At 35.4% G+C, this 14,196-nt stretch overlaps 1 pseudogene; it reads left to right on the top strand.

Moving 5' to 3' along the window:
* Window positions 1–2,894: 2,894 nt before the first annotated feature.
* LOC128589671 (RNA N6-adenosine-methyltransferase METTL16-like) lies at window positions 2,895–3,785 on the top strand (annotated as a pseudogene).
* Window positions 3,786–14,196: the final 10,411 nt, after the last annotated feature.

Raw genomic sequence — 14,196 nt, 5'->3', positions numbered from 1 at the left:
CTGACCTTATAACTTTAGGAAAGAGTGTTTCAACTATATTCTGCAACATGACAGATAAAAATAATGCCTCTACTTAGCGGATAATTTTGTTTCTCAAAAGGATGAGTATCTCTTATGCTAGTCAAGTTGACAAAATTAACCATCTCAAATCTTTTCAAGGAAATGTCTCTTTAACTTTCTAATTTTTTAAGTTCATAATTTTATTGATATAGTAAATTTTTTATTTAATGAATTATGCTTTTGGTATCATGTCTAAGAACTAGCATTTTCTCCTATGTTTAATTCTCAACATTTTATAGTTTTACATTTAAATCTATAATCCATTTTGAGTTAATGTTTTGTATTAGATAATTTTTGCCTATGGATAGCCATTATTCCAGCACAGTTCTTTGCCAAAAATCAGTTGGCCGTACTTGCATGAAGCTATTTCTGAGTTCTTTATTCTGCTCAATTGATCGGGCGATGCCATTTTAAATAATACACAGTATTGACCACTGAGGCTATGGAGGAAATCTTGAAATTGGCTCGAGTTATCTCACTTAGTTCTGCTTTTTCAGAATTTTGGCTATTCTATTTCCTTTGACTACCTATAGAGATTTTAGAGTAAAAGTTTCTAGATCCATAAAAAAATTATTGCTCAGATTTTCATAGAAATTTCATTAAAACTGTACATCAACTTACAGAGAACTGATGTCTTCACTGGGTTGAGTCTTCCAGTCCGTGGTATGTCTCATCGTTTATGAGATCCTTTCCTGTTTCCTTCATCAGCACGCTACAGTTTTTAGCATACAAGTCCTGTGCATGCTTTGTTAGATTTGAACCTCTCTTTGTTTGTTTGTTTATTTATTTTTGGTGGGCAGTGGTGGTTGTAAATGGTATTACATTTTAAATTTTGGATTCCACATATTCACTGAAGTATAAAGAAATACAGTTATGTATTTTGTATGTTGGCATTATATCTTAGGGCCTCGCTGGACTGAATTATTAGTACCACAGTTAAAAGAAATAAATTGTTTCCATATTGTTCAGTAGGACAAGTTCCCATCTAGGCTGCCACTGATATCACTGAAGGGCAAAGGCCTCATTTCTGGTCCCCTCATAACCTTCCCTGATGCCATGGAAAAGATGGTGTTCTTCCACTGAGCACTGGTGGAAGTTTTGACACTTTGCCAGTCTTCCTTTGACACCTCTATGAGGGGCTTCTTGATGCTTATAAGTGGAGTGAAATTTAGGGTCCCCCTGTGCTACCTACTTACAAGAAATGGAGAGGTGAGCTGGTGACAATCCTCAATGACAAAACCTCTCCTTTTCTGATGGCACACTGATGGTGAGTTCCAGGCTCCCTGTGACACCCTGGCTAGAGTAGAAGTCCAGCTCTCCTCTTAGCCTTTACTGAGGGCTTTGAGGTCAGCACCTGGGTTTCTTTCTTTGATGTTTAGCTGGAATAGAGTGATTATTTCTATAGTTCTTCTCTCCTGCCAGGATGCCCCTTTCCTGTTCTGTTGGCTAGGAAAGCAGCTTTTCCTTGTTTTGTTTTGTTTTGTTTGTCTGTGCTCATTGACAATTCTGGACAGCTGGCTTCTCCAGTGTTCAGTCTAGGATATATGAGAGAGAACAAAAAGCTAGGAAATGTATTATTGTGGGTTCCCAAGTTCCTGACATGTCTAAAGAGGCTGTCTTCTTTATTCTGCCTTTTAGAGTCTTACATTGAAGATTCAGAATCATTTTATACCAAATCATAAAAGTTCCATTTAAAACATGCTCTTTTGTCTCTCATATGCAATTTTAATTATAGGTATTTCTAAAATATGATAACTAATGTGCTAATATAATAATGGTAAAATTTACTTAGAAAATTCAAGTAGAAACTTTGAAAGATTCTTTTTTAATTTTTTTTATTTGCCAACCATATCTCATCTAGTAAACTCTGAAAAATTCTTAAAGATTCTCGCGTAGACTATATAAGCCATCTAGGCTGCCGCTGATACCACCCTGTCTAGGAAGAGCAGAGATCCCTCACTTGCTCCCCACATGACCACCACAGGAATCTTTGCTGTAGATTCATACAATGTCCAGCTGTGGGAGCCTGACAATGTCAATAAACAAAAAACGCTCATTTCCCCACACAATACATGTTAATCTATATCTTATATTTCACATTATGTTTACACAAAGCTTTTGTATTTAGTCCCCCTGCATAAATCCAAGTTTTTCATGGAATAAAATATGTGATACACTCTATCTCACAGATTTTCATTTGTCACATTTATTACCACAGAAAAATTCACAGAATTATATTCCTTTCAGCCAACGATGCCCTGCCCTCTTTGGCCTGTTTCTTCTGCTAAAACTATAGACAAGATGCAAAATAAAGCAACTAACCCAGGGCCATTAAAACACCTTCTGGGGGCAAGACATGATTTCAAGAGGGCCTTTACTTAACAAATGCAATCAGTGTAACCTGGCTTATTGTATCCTCAATGAATCACCAACAATAAAAAAAAATGATAATAAAATTAAAAAAATAAATAAATAAAAGTAAGTTATGTGAAAGAGTTAACACTCAGACAACCAACCTGTATGCGGATGAGATTCTCACATTTTTTTCTGTCTTGCAGCTTTGGATTGAGGGAAAGCTCCAGTGAAAAGGCTACGTTCAGCAGTGGCCATGCTGCAGCTGAAACTTTTTTTTTTATTTAAAATTTAGTGTTTTTTTTTTTAATTAAATCATAGCTGGATACATTAATGCATTTATGGGATACAATGTGCTTGTTTTATATACAATTTGAAATACTTACAACAATTGAAATCACATATTTTGAGGGGTTAATCAATGGGTGATCCAGGTTCCTCATCCTTGGATTTGGGGCTCGTGTGTTGCTGCTCATTTCGAGATGGCTCTGAGTAAATCAATGCATGCAAAAAACAGACGCAAGGACAAACCTCCTGACTTTGCATATCTGGCATCCAAATATTTAATATCCAGATTTTAAATAGCACGTTCAGATAAATCTGAATGGAAGAGTGAGTCTAAATTTTAAAGACCCTGAAGCAGTCAGAACTCTGACTTGTACTCTCCTGAGAGAAGATTTTGGACTTTCTATTGATATTCCATTGGAAAGACTAATTCCCACAGTTCCCTTGAGACTCAACTATATTCATTGGGTGGAAGATCTGATTGGTCACCAGGACCCTGACAAAAGTACTGTGCCAAGAGGAATTGACATAGGTACAGGAGCATCCTGCATCTATCCCTTACTTGGAGCAACCTTAAACGGCTGGTATTACCTTGCAACAGAAGTGGATGACATGTGTTTCAACTATGCAAAGACAAACGTGGAACAGAATAACTTATCTGATCTCATACAACTGGTAAAAGTGCCACAGAAGACACTCCTGATGGATGCTCTCAAAGGAGAATCTGAGATAATCTATGACTTTTGTATGTGTAACCCTCCCTTTTTTGCCAATCAGTTGGAGGCTAAGGGAGTAAACCATCAAAATCCTCAGAGACCTCCACCTAGTTCTGTAAATAGAGGAGGTATCGCAGAGATCATGGCAGAAGGAGGTGAATTAGAGTTTGTTAAAATATGCTAGGAAAGAAATGCAGCCTGGCACCTCTGAAGGAAGAGCTTCACATACAAGGGGTTCCTAAAGTCACCTACACTGAATTCTGTCAAGGTTGAACAATGAGATGGGCCTTAGCTTGGAGTTTTTATGATGATGTAACAGTTCCAGTAAGTAGAGACTTTGCATCAGCTTCTCCAAATTCCAGCACATGGTAGATTTTAGTAGGTCAGAAATTAACTCAATCTGTATTGTTTTGTTTTGCTCAAGTTTGCTGTAAATGCTTATGTCAAAATGGAAAGTGTTTATAACCAAGACTGAGTCCTGGACAGCTGACGGGGGTGCCCATGGAGCCTTCCTTTAGGGTTTTTGCAATATAGTGATTCTTGCTCAGCAGACAGAAATGCTTCTTTTAGGAATTACACAGTCAGCTAATACAACCTGTAGAAACACATTGCAGGTTCAATTACTCTGATGGACATTCCTCAAGAGTTGAAATTGAAGTCTGTTTCTTTTCCTTCACCACTGCTACTTTCCTAGAACTTCCACCTCCTGGAGTTTCTGGTGAATTTAGAAGTTGCCCTTTTGGGTTGCAGTTTTTTGCTGTGTAACACTTAGAAATCATTCTAGTGAAGGGTTCTGTCTAGGCCTTAAGATTAGCCCTAGAATATTACCCATTTTTGAGACTGGGTGATAGATCATTATCTCATTCTTTCTGCTCTGTGCATATGTGAATATTTTCTGGAATAAAAGTTTTTTAAAATGAAAAAAAAAAAAGAAATCACATTTTAACCAGAAAGCCCTCCTCCCCCGCAAATTCTTTATCGTTCTGACGATGATAAGAGTATCCACATTAATTTTTCTGTATTTCTTACTGTGGCATTTCCAGTGGTGGAACCCAACCAGGGAGCCCTGCAGATTTGGAGGCTATAACTCTGAGAGGGACCCTGCATTTCTGATCAGAAGAAACAGAAAAAAGGATCCCTACAAGGATCCTACAAGAAGGGAGCTCTTGGAACGGCATGTGAAGGACAAGAGGATTTCTTAATTCCATTTTTAAACCTACGCAAGTCTCAGACTCATCCCTGATGTATCCTTATGCAGCAGAGAACCTGGATAGAGGCCAGCAATCTCTGAGAACTGAACTTAAATACAAATCTCAAACCTCTCCTCACGCCGCAGGTGGTATATGCTAAAGATAGACCAAAAGCAGCTTACTTTGAGAAGTAAAGTGAGATTGGAGCCACCATTCATAGAACATGGGGTGAAACCTTCTGTATGTGCCTAAGTCTGGATTAAATACTGCAATATTGCAGAAACAAGAACAACAACCTTGACATTTACTAAAGTATTGTATATTTTTTAAATACTTGAAGTGCAAAATCAGTGATCCTCAATGTTTTTGGTAGCAGAAACTAGTTCATGGAAGATAATTTTTTCACAGACTTTGGGTATAGGGGAAAGTTTTGTATAATTCTTCAAACAATTCATTTATTTGGTATCTGCGCTGTCAAACCTCTCTGCTAATGGTAATCTGTTTTTGCAGCCATTACTTAGAGCTAACATCACCATCTCAGCTCTACTTCAGGTAATCAGACATTAGCTGGTCATAAGGAGCACAACCCAGATCCCTCAAACATATAGTTTACAGTAGGGTTTGCACTCCTACCAAAATCGAATGCCACCGCTGATGTGACAGGAAGCAGAGCTCAGGTAGTGAGTGAGTGACAGGGAGTGGCTATAAATACAGTGGACACTAAGCACGCTCACCTGCCACTCAAACACTGTTGTGTGGCCTAATCAGCCAGGGACCTGTACCAGTCCATGGCCTGGGGGTTGGGAACTGCACTGCTAAAGTGTTAAACTAAGTAGGGGTAAAAATTATACATATGTATGTATATATATATATATATATATATGTATGTATATATATATATATGTATGTATATATATATATATGTATGTGTATATATATATATATATATATACACACACACACACACATGTCCCTAGAACTGTGTTTTTCAACCTTTTTTACCTCACAGCACACTTGAACCTATTGTTAAATTCCCATGGCATGCTTAAATTACATTGATTAAAAAAAAAAAAAGAGTAAAAATAAATATACTTACTGTGCTTTGAACTTGTTTTGAAAACAATTTAAGTTTTTCTTTGCACAGCTAAGAGTGTGCCACAGCACATACTGGTTGAAAATCATTGCCCTAGAGCAACCACTGTAAAATAAAAATAATAATACAAAAATAGTTTAAATGTCATTTATATACATAAAACCTATTCATCCACCCAAAGAGAGAGAACAGAAGAACAAAAGACAGCACAAACAAAATATAAAAAACAAAATAGCAGATACAAAGATACAAAAAATTTCATTAAATGTAAATGACATAAACAGCAATTAAAAGACAGGTGTTATATGATTGAATAGAAAATAAAAGAGGCTCAAATATATATTTTTACAGGAAATTTCATTACAGTATAGAGATGTAAATAAGTTAAAAGTAAAAATACATAAAAATATATACCATGCACACAGTAGTCTAAAGAAAGCTGATGTGGCTGTATTAATATGAGACATAGCATGGTGAAGAACCAGAATTTTACCACAGATAATTAGATACATTCTCCTTTGTCAACAAGGAGAATTGATAAAATACAGGAAAACACAGGGTTCCCCAAAAGCTGTCCTTAAACTCACCATACATAGGGAAAATGGGAAATGGTAGCTGAATGTACCTTTATTTACAAAATATTCATCATAAAGTTTTACAAAGAGGTGGCCAACCACATAGAGAATATTTTGTAAATATTTTGTAAAATATTGTGGGCAATTCTCAAAAAAGTGTTACCATTATTTTTAAGTATGAGCACCTGATCAGGGTGCTACAAACTAAATGAAGAAAATACTGAAAACACTAAAGTTAGAAATCAACAATTCCACAATTTTTGTTGCTGTCCACTGGGCTTCTAGTCGATGATACAGAGATAGCACCGCAGATGAAATGATTGATTTAAAAGGGATGGCTGGTGCTTGCTCGGGCACAACAGCAATCAGCCATCTTTATTCACTTTCGTATATACCTAAAATCATCAGATAAAAATAATCCAAGAATAAAGGTGACAAAAGGTAAAGATTCCTTATCAGCATTAATACAGCAAAGTACATACACACCTTTCTTTTTTTTTTTTTATTAAATCATACCTGTTTACATTAATGCCATCTTGGGGCACCATACACTGGTTTTATAGACCATTTGACATACCTTCATCACACTGGTTAACATAGCCTTCCTGGCATTTTCTTAGTTATTGTGTTAAGACATTTATATTCTACATTTACTAAGTCGTACACACCTTTCTAAACCAAGAATATCCTGTTTGGAGATAAACAACAATGGAGATGAACCGCAAAGGGCTGGGTTGTCTGCTCTGTTTGCCCACTTCCCTGTCTGACTAACTGAAAGTTATTGTGTAAATAGAGGTAGGGGATTAAGTGCAATGGTCCATTGTCCCAGGCAGATGATCTGTCTCCAGCTAGGATTTGGTGAGGATCTCTGGCATTTTCTTTCCTTTAAGGTGTGACTGCAGCCCAAGTACTGGAAATGTTCCTTCTCAGAGCCTCGTACTTCAGGAGCACGAATGAGCCTGATTCACCTTACAAGGGTGCAGTGAACTGTGCCCCTTCAATTATTGTTGGAAATTTTGACTCTTCCCCCTTAGTAATTAATAAGCACACAGCAAATTAGCAAAGATAAAGAAAATTAAGCTGGCATTATCAATTAATTGAATTAAATTAACATTCATACAGCATGTTTTCTAATGACAGCAAAAAACATTTGATTGCACACAAGATATGAATTATGATAAATCATATTCTGGCCCCCAAAGCAAACACTAGTGAGTTTAAAAAACTAGTAACTATACAAAACATTTCCTCATTAACTCTATGTATGTATTTGATTGTGATTAATTTTATTATGCAATGCATTAAAGCCCCCTCAAATTTATTCGTTTCTACTTTTCTTACAACTGAATTTTGAGTGATGGTTAAAAATACTTTTTTATACTCAAGCAATAAAGAAATTTGTTTATCTTTTCTTCTATTGTTCATACAGTTTCTTTTTTTAATTTTTCTATTTATATCTTACATAGTAGAACTTTTCTGTGGTACATGATATGAGGTATGGATCTAATGTTACTTTGCTCTAGAAAGTTATCCAAACAATTTAATAAATGTCACTATTTACTCCAATGGTTTGAAATGTGAAGATGTCACATTTCAAATGTCATGTAAGAATTTCTAGAGTTTTGCTTCTATTTCTAGATTTTCTATTTTTTTCCACCAATATATATTTTTTCTCTGTATCTACCAGCACCAACTGCTTTCATGTTCAAAATTCTATAAAATATTTATTTACTGCTTAGCAGCTCTGTTCTATTGTCATGGCTTTTCTAACATTTTAAAATACTTTTCTTGCTAGTAAATGGTAGAATCAACTTGTCTCTAGAAATAAAGAGACATGCCTCATTAGAATCATTTCTTTTTAATTTGGAGAAAAATGGCAGCTTTATCATATTTACTCATTATATCAAAGAAAATGATCTTTCTTTTTGTTCAATTTTCATGTTGTGTCTTTCAATAAAGAATGCTTCAAAATTTTCTTCATAAAACTTTAGCAAACCGCTCACTCAATTTATTTCTCAGTATTACATTTCTTATATCAGTTTTAAATAGGATTTGATCTTTTTTTTTTTTTTTGGTTTTTGGCCGGGGTAGGTTTGAACCTGCTGCCACCTCCGGCATATGGGACCGGCGCCCTACTCCTTGAGCCACAGGTGCTGCCCAGGATTTGATCTTGATATTAAATATTGATTGTTCATGTGAATGTTATTAATTTTTGTTAGGTTAATTTTATATTCTGGTATCCAGTTGAATTCTTTATTTAGTCATTAATATCATTTGTAAATATTTTATTTTATTTCATTTCTCCTTTCCACATATTAATGTCTCTAATTATACTTTAATCTAATTGCATTGTCTAATACTTCCAATTAGATGAATTTTTAAAAATTTTTCTTGACCTTGGTAGAAAAGGCCTTGACTATTTCACAATAGCTAAAATAAATGCCATGTTCTTTTTAATGACTACTGAGTATTCCATGATATGCAAGTATAATATGCTTTATTTAATCACCCAAATACTGACAGAAATTTAAGAAATTTTAATTTTTAGCTGAACTGCTGAAAGGACAAGTTTGTTCAAAAGCTTGTACAAATTTTATGAATATACATGTAGAAATCATACCTGAGCTGTTGGATCAAGCAGTGTCTCTAATTTCGACAGATGTTTTTAGATTTATCTCAATATAAATTTGTCCTTTTTCAAGCAATACATATAATTTCTTGTTTCTTTTTATCCTTGCCTACTTATTATCTTAGCCAGTATTTTTTGTTTGCCTAGCTGATAGTTACAAATAATATTTTAATGTAATTTTATTTTCCAACAAATAAGAAATGTGCAGGAAATAAAATGTACAACAAAAGACAGCATGGAATTCATGCTGTGAAAGTATAGCTGGAATTCTTCTTAAATAAAATAAATGCTTATTTATATAAGAAAGTATTATATTTATTACATAAATTATGTCTTTTTCAAAATCTTACCAGTGTTCCTTGACAGTTTTAAATATAACTGTTTTACTTTTTTTTTGGCGATTTTAGCATGTACAACATGTTTCCTTTTTATTATTATTATTATTAGAAAATGTGTCATGTTCATGGCTAGGTTTTATGGCTTAAGGAGAAAGCCTTCTAAAAATCCAAGTTTATGAAAAACACTGACTCAAGTGTTTCCCTCTAGGATTTCTTATCATTTATTTTTTACACATTACCATTTTATCTATTTGGAATGTATTTTAGTGAAAAATGTGATGTCATATTTTTTGTAGATTTTCAGGAAATTTTATGAAAGATGTCATTGTCTTTCTATATTTTTCAATAACCTAAACAATATTATAATCATCTGTGCCAGGAAAACAAACAAACAAAGCAATAACTAATCTGGGTGTGTGTCATACACTCTTTCAAGACTTACTGTGTGTCATATACTCTTATAAGACTTTTTATTTAATGGCTGGAGCATCACTATAAGGAAAGCTCTGTCATTTTCCTATTTAACAAGTAATGACACTAAAGAGCAGAGTGGTTATGTAATGTGCCCAAATTCATATAAGCAGTAGGGATGGAATGAAATGCAAATTCAGGCAGTCAAAGTCTTAATTCCGTGTGTGTGTGTTTAATCAGAACAAGATATTCACTAGAACAATTTCCCGTGAATTTGCTAGTAAAATATTTTTCCCATGCCATTTGGAAAGGGCCATTTACTTTGAAAAATCTGTGTTCTATCGATTTCACCCGTGATCTGTAGCCGTTCAATTGTCTTACAGAGACTTTCTGTCCCCTGTTTAACACTAAATTTAGAAGCTCTTTCACATATTTCATCAGGTCTGGTTTTATGGTCATTGTACCAGTCCAAGAATGCAGGGCTCCCAAGCTTGGAAGAGTTCCACACCCTGTCTAATGCTCTGCTAACACGTTCTTTAAACTCATCACAATTTTCAGTATGTGATCTCACATTTTCATCTTGCACTGAATGCCACAAAGTATGTAACTGGCCCTGCATATAAGGTTTCATGGATACTCCTGACTCTGTTTCATTAATGCTGGAAACCCCATTTTTCCCTTTTCTTGTTTCTTCGGATGATTACATAGATGATAGGGGAGAAATGGTATTCTATATTGCTGTTTTAAGTCAAACTCAAAAGGCTTAAATGGTTTCCCTGAAGTCACAAAATCATAAGTGAGAATTTAACCCAGAACTGCTTTATGCAGGAAGCTTTGCTCTTTTCACTTTACCATGATTCTTTCCTAAGAATAGAAATCTTGCAGAATAAAAATAATGTCTCTTTAGAGAGTAGCCCATCAAAAATAGTATATAAAGTGAAGTCATGATTTGGGGCTATGTAATAGACAATGCACACAGTTGTCAATTCAATCCTATCACATCAAAATGCTGAAAAAATTAAAATAAAAAAATCTATCACTCAGTTTGACAGATAGGTAGGAAAATTCTCCTGTTTGACAAAAAGAACAAATTCTAGTAAGTGCCAGCTGATGTCGCCCTGGAACACAGTGTTCTCAGTCTGTACATTGAGCCCAGGAAATGAGTCTGGGTCCAGATGTTGGGACAAGAGGTTCCATGCTGGTCTCTCTGACATAGGGAAACTACTCCCCAGGTATCTTCTCAGAACTTGGAGCTTCAGAAGGCTATGCAAAGGCTATTCAGAAGTCTTAGGATGAGAAAATTTTCAACTCTTTGCTAGGAAAATGGTTAGGAATCTTGACTTTTGGGAGAGCTTTGGGTAGTAAAATAAAATGACATCAATGAAGAAGAAACTGGAACATCAAGCATTTCTCCATTAAGGTTTATAGTTCAAATTTAGAATGAATTTATTATGCATGAATCCCCTAGCCTCAAAATTAACTGAAATCTGATCCTGAATCATTAAAACCTATAAAAGCTTGAGTAGGAAAAAACTTCAAACTGCTTTATAATGAACTGTTCATATACCAACCAAGCCTTTTAAGGACTCCAAAGAACAGTCAAACTCCAATGAAGATAAGCTTCCAATGAAAATAAAATTATAAATAGAAATAAAATTCTATTTGAAAGATCAGTGGGCACAATAAGCAAAGAATGAGAAATAATGAAATCATCTGGAGGAGGCCACACAATTGTTGATTAAAATGATTAAATCTGTAAAAAATAGTAGCATCTATAATTAAGGAAAAGGATGGAATGAAAAAGAAGAGTTGAAGTAAAAATAGATCGACTACAACAATTACAAAAGGAAAATGTAGCAATTATGTCAAATTTACTTTACGTGGGATAACAGATGATTGCACTGAGTTGAAGAAAGAATTCAAGAATTGACTAACTGATTTGAGGAAATTATTGCAATAGCTAAAGGGATGGGACTTCTGAGAAAGGGCTTAAAGAACATGAAGGACACAATCAGCAGGGCCAACAAGTGAATAAACAAAATAAAATAAATGCAATATTTAAGAAGTTAAGGCCTAGGAATAGTACAAAATTTAAGAAAGGAATACATGATTCAAATTATCCCAGGCAGAATAAATAAAATCAAACGCGTACTTAAACATACCTCACCACAGAACCTCACAGGAAGACAAAGGTACGATATTAAAAGGTAAACTGGCAGATTACATTTTTCTGATATGAATGCAAAAAGCTTCAGAGACATCACTACCATCCCTAAAACAGGAAAAAAGGCTGAACAAAATGAAAATCAGCAGCCCTTTCTTGGATCCATCAGAGAATTAAGACTAAAGAGCAAACCATGACTCTGAAATCTGCACAGACAGACAACGAAAACAGAATCCCAGCTTACAAGGAGTATGGCAGGAACATTTAAAGGTTAGGGGACTAACTACTAGAGACTGAGCATGGACTAGTTAGAGAGATGAAACTCCTAGAGGCCAACTTTAGAGGTCCAACCCTCCTCCCTATCTATTGAGAGTTATACCTCCAGCAGTCCTAACAGGTTCTCAAAGAAAAATACACTCCTGCTTCCAACAGCGGGAAGGAAAAGAAACCATTTTGAAATATACCCTGGGAATTGTCTTCTTTTTAGACAAAGGCCTGCCTTCAAGGGAAGTTAGGGATGCATAATCTCGGGGAAGTTACTCACTTTGCTCTGGCCCACTTTAGCTTTTTTATTTCATCTAAAAGGAAGAAAGAGGGTGTGAATCTAAGAATCACTGTGAAAGTTATAGCCTACAGATGCAGGATAACTAAGAGATTCAGACATAACCGTAGGAGTAGAGAATGCTTCCCTTCTACTCCCAGCAAAGGAAGGGGTGTGAATCTAAGAAGCAGTTGTGAAAGTCACATCCTAGAGATGCCAGATAACTACAAGATTCAGACCTCTAACTACAAGGGATGACAGCTAAAAGAACAGCAAGCCACACACCCCATTTAAGAATGAGTATCTAAATATGCCCAGAGAGAACAAGGAGGCCAAAAACAAGATACAAAAGGAAATTTTTAGCCTCTGGCACAATGCAGTAAACAGTGAATGCCCCAGATTCCTAACCAGATCAGCATACAACCTCATGCTAAAAATTGACTTACCTGATACCCCCTTCCTTGCCTTCAAATACTTGTGTTCTTTCATGGATAGTGTCATATCATACTTGTAATTTCTGTCCCTACTGGATAAATGTGATACACTAATAATGGCCTTAAGTACTCGGGCAAATGGGCAGTGTCATGACTCATTTTTTTTTTTTTTTTTGGCACAACAAAAGACTTGTTGAGAATAAACAAAAGGCAGCCATAAAGAGGCTCCTTCACAGATGTGCTTACATATGGTAGAACAGCACACACTTAAAATCCTTTCATTATTATCTAGTACAGCGAATTACTTGCTCTGCATCCAGGAGGACGTGTTAGAGAGAACATGCATGGCACAGTGTAAACCAGGTTGGCAGTCCCCTCCAGTACGTGCCTACTGAAGGTGCTACCACTGGAAATCTCCATTTCTAAGAGGTCACTTCAAAATCAGCTCTGGTCTAAAAATTGTCATATGCTCACAGGCCAGAGAATTGGTTTTTAATATAATTTATCTTAAGCCCATTTGGCCTCTGAAAGTACATATTGTCAAGATTTATTTTCAAACTTTAAATGAGGCACTATAAATTATCCATTAAAAAACTGAGAAGAAAAATTAATTAGGAACAAAAGTTGGGGGAAAAGTAAGAAGAGAAAAAATGCAATAGTTGTTATAGAAAATATCTGGGGAAAAGATTATTTCCTCCTCCATTATTAATCCTGTAAGGGTCTCCATGCAACTTGTTCAGATTTTCTTTGTATTTAGTCTTCTTTTGTATCATGAATGAATAATAATAATAATAATAATAATAATAATGGTAATAGCTTCTTAAGCCACTTCATAAAATTGGGCTAATGAACCAGTTAGTAATCAAAGTACTTTGAAAGTACAAAGTACAATTTTCCTAAATAGTTCTTAATCTCTTGCAGAAGGGCAGACACAAAGGAACATACACACTCGGTTCACACCTTACCACCTTTATCTCTTCAGCTGGCTTTTTCATGAGATTCCCACTTATCTTATTAACCACTATTTCTGAGGGTGTCTATGAGTGTCTTTCCAGAAGAGATTGGCATTTAAATTGGTGGACTAAATATACCAGACTGCCCACCCCAGTATGGGTGGGCACCATGCACATGGTTGAATGTCTGCAGGGAACAAAAGGCTGAGGAATGTTGAATTCTCTTTCTCTGCCTTTTTGGGCCAGACATAGGTCTCCTGATTTCAAACTGGGCTATACCAATGTCACTCCAGATTCTCAGGTCTTCAGACTCAGAATGGAATTTACATCACCAACTTTCTTGGATCTCCAACTTGCAGATGGCAGATCATGAGACGTGGACGCTCAGATTCCACAACCATGAGAATGGATTCCTTATAATAAATCTCATTATAGATATAAATGTACATACTTTA

The sequence above is a fragment of the Nycticebus coucang genome, chromosome 7 (assembly GCF_027406575.1).
Source record: "Nycticebus coucang isolate mNycCou1 chromosome 7, mNycCou1.pri, whole genome shotgun sequence".
NCBI lineage: Eukaryota > Metazoa > Chordata > Mammalia > Primates > Lorisidae > Nycticebus > Nycticebus coucang.
This window is presented reverse-complemented; position numbering and strand designations above follow the sequence as displayed.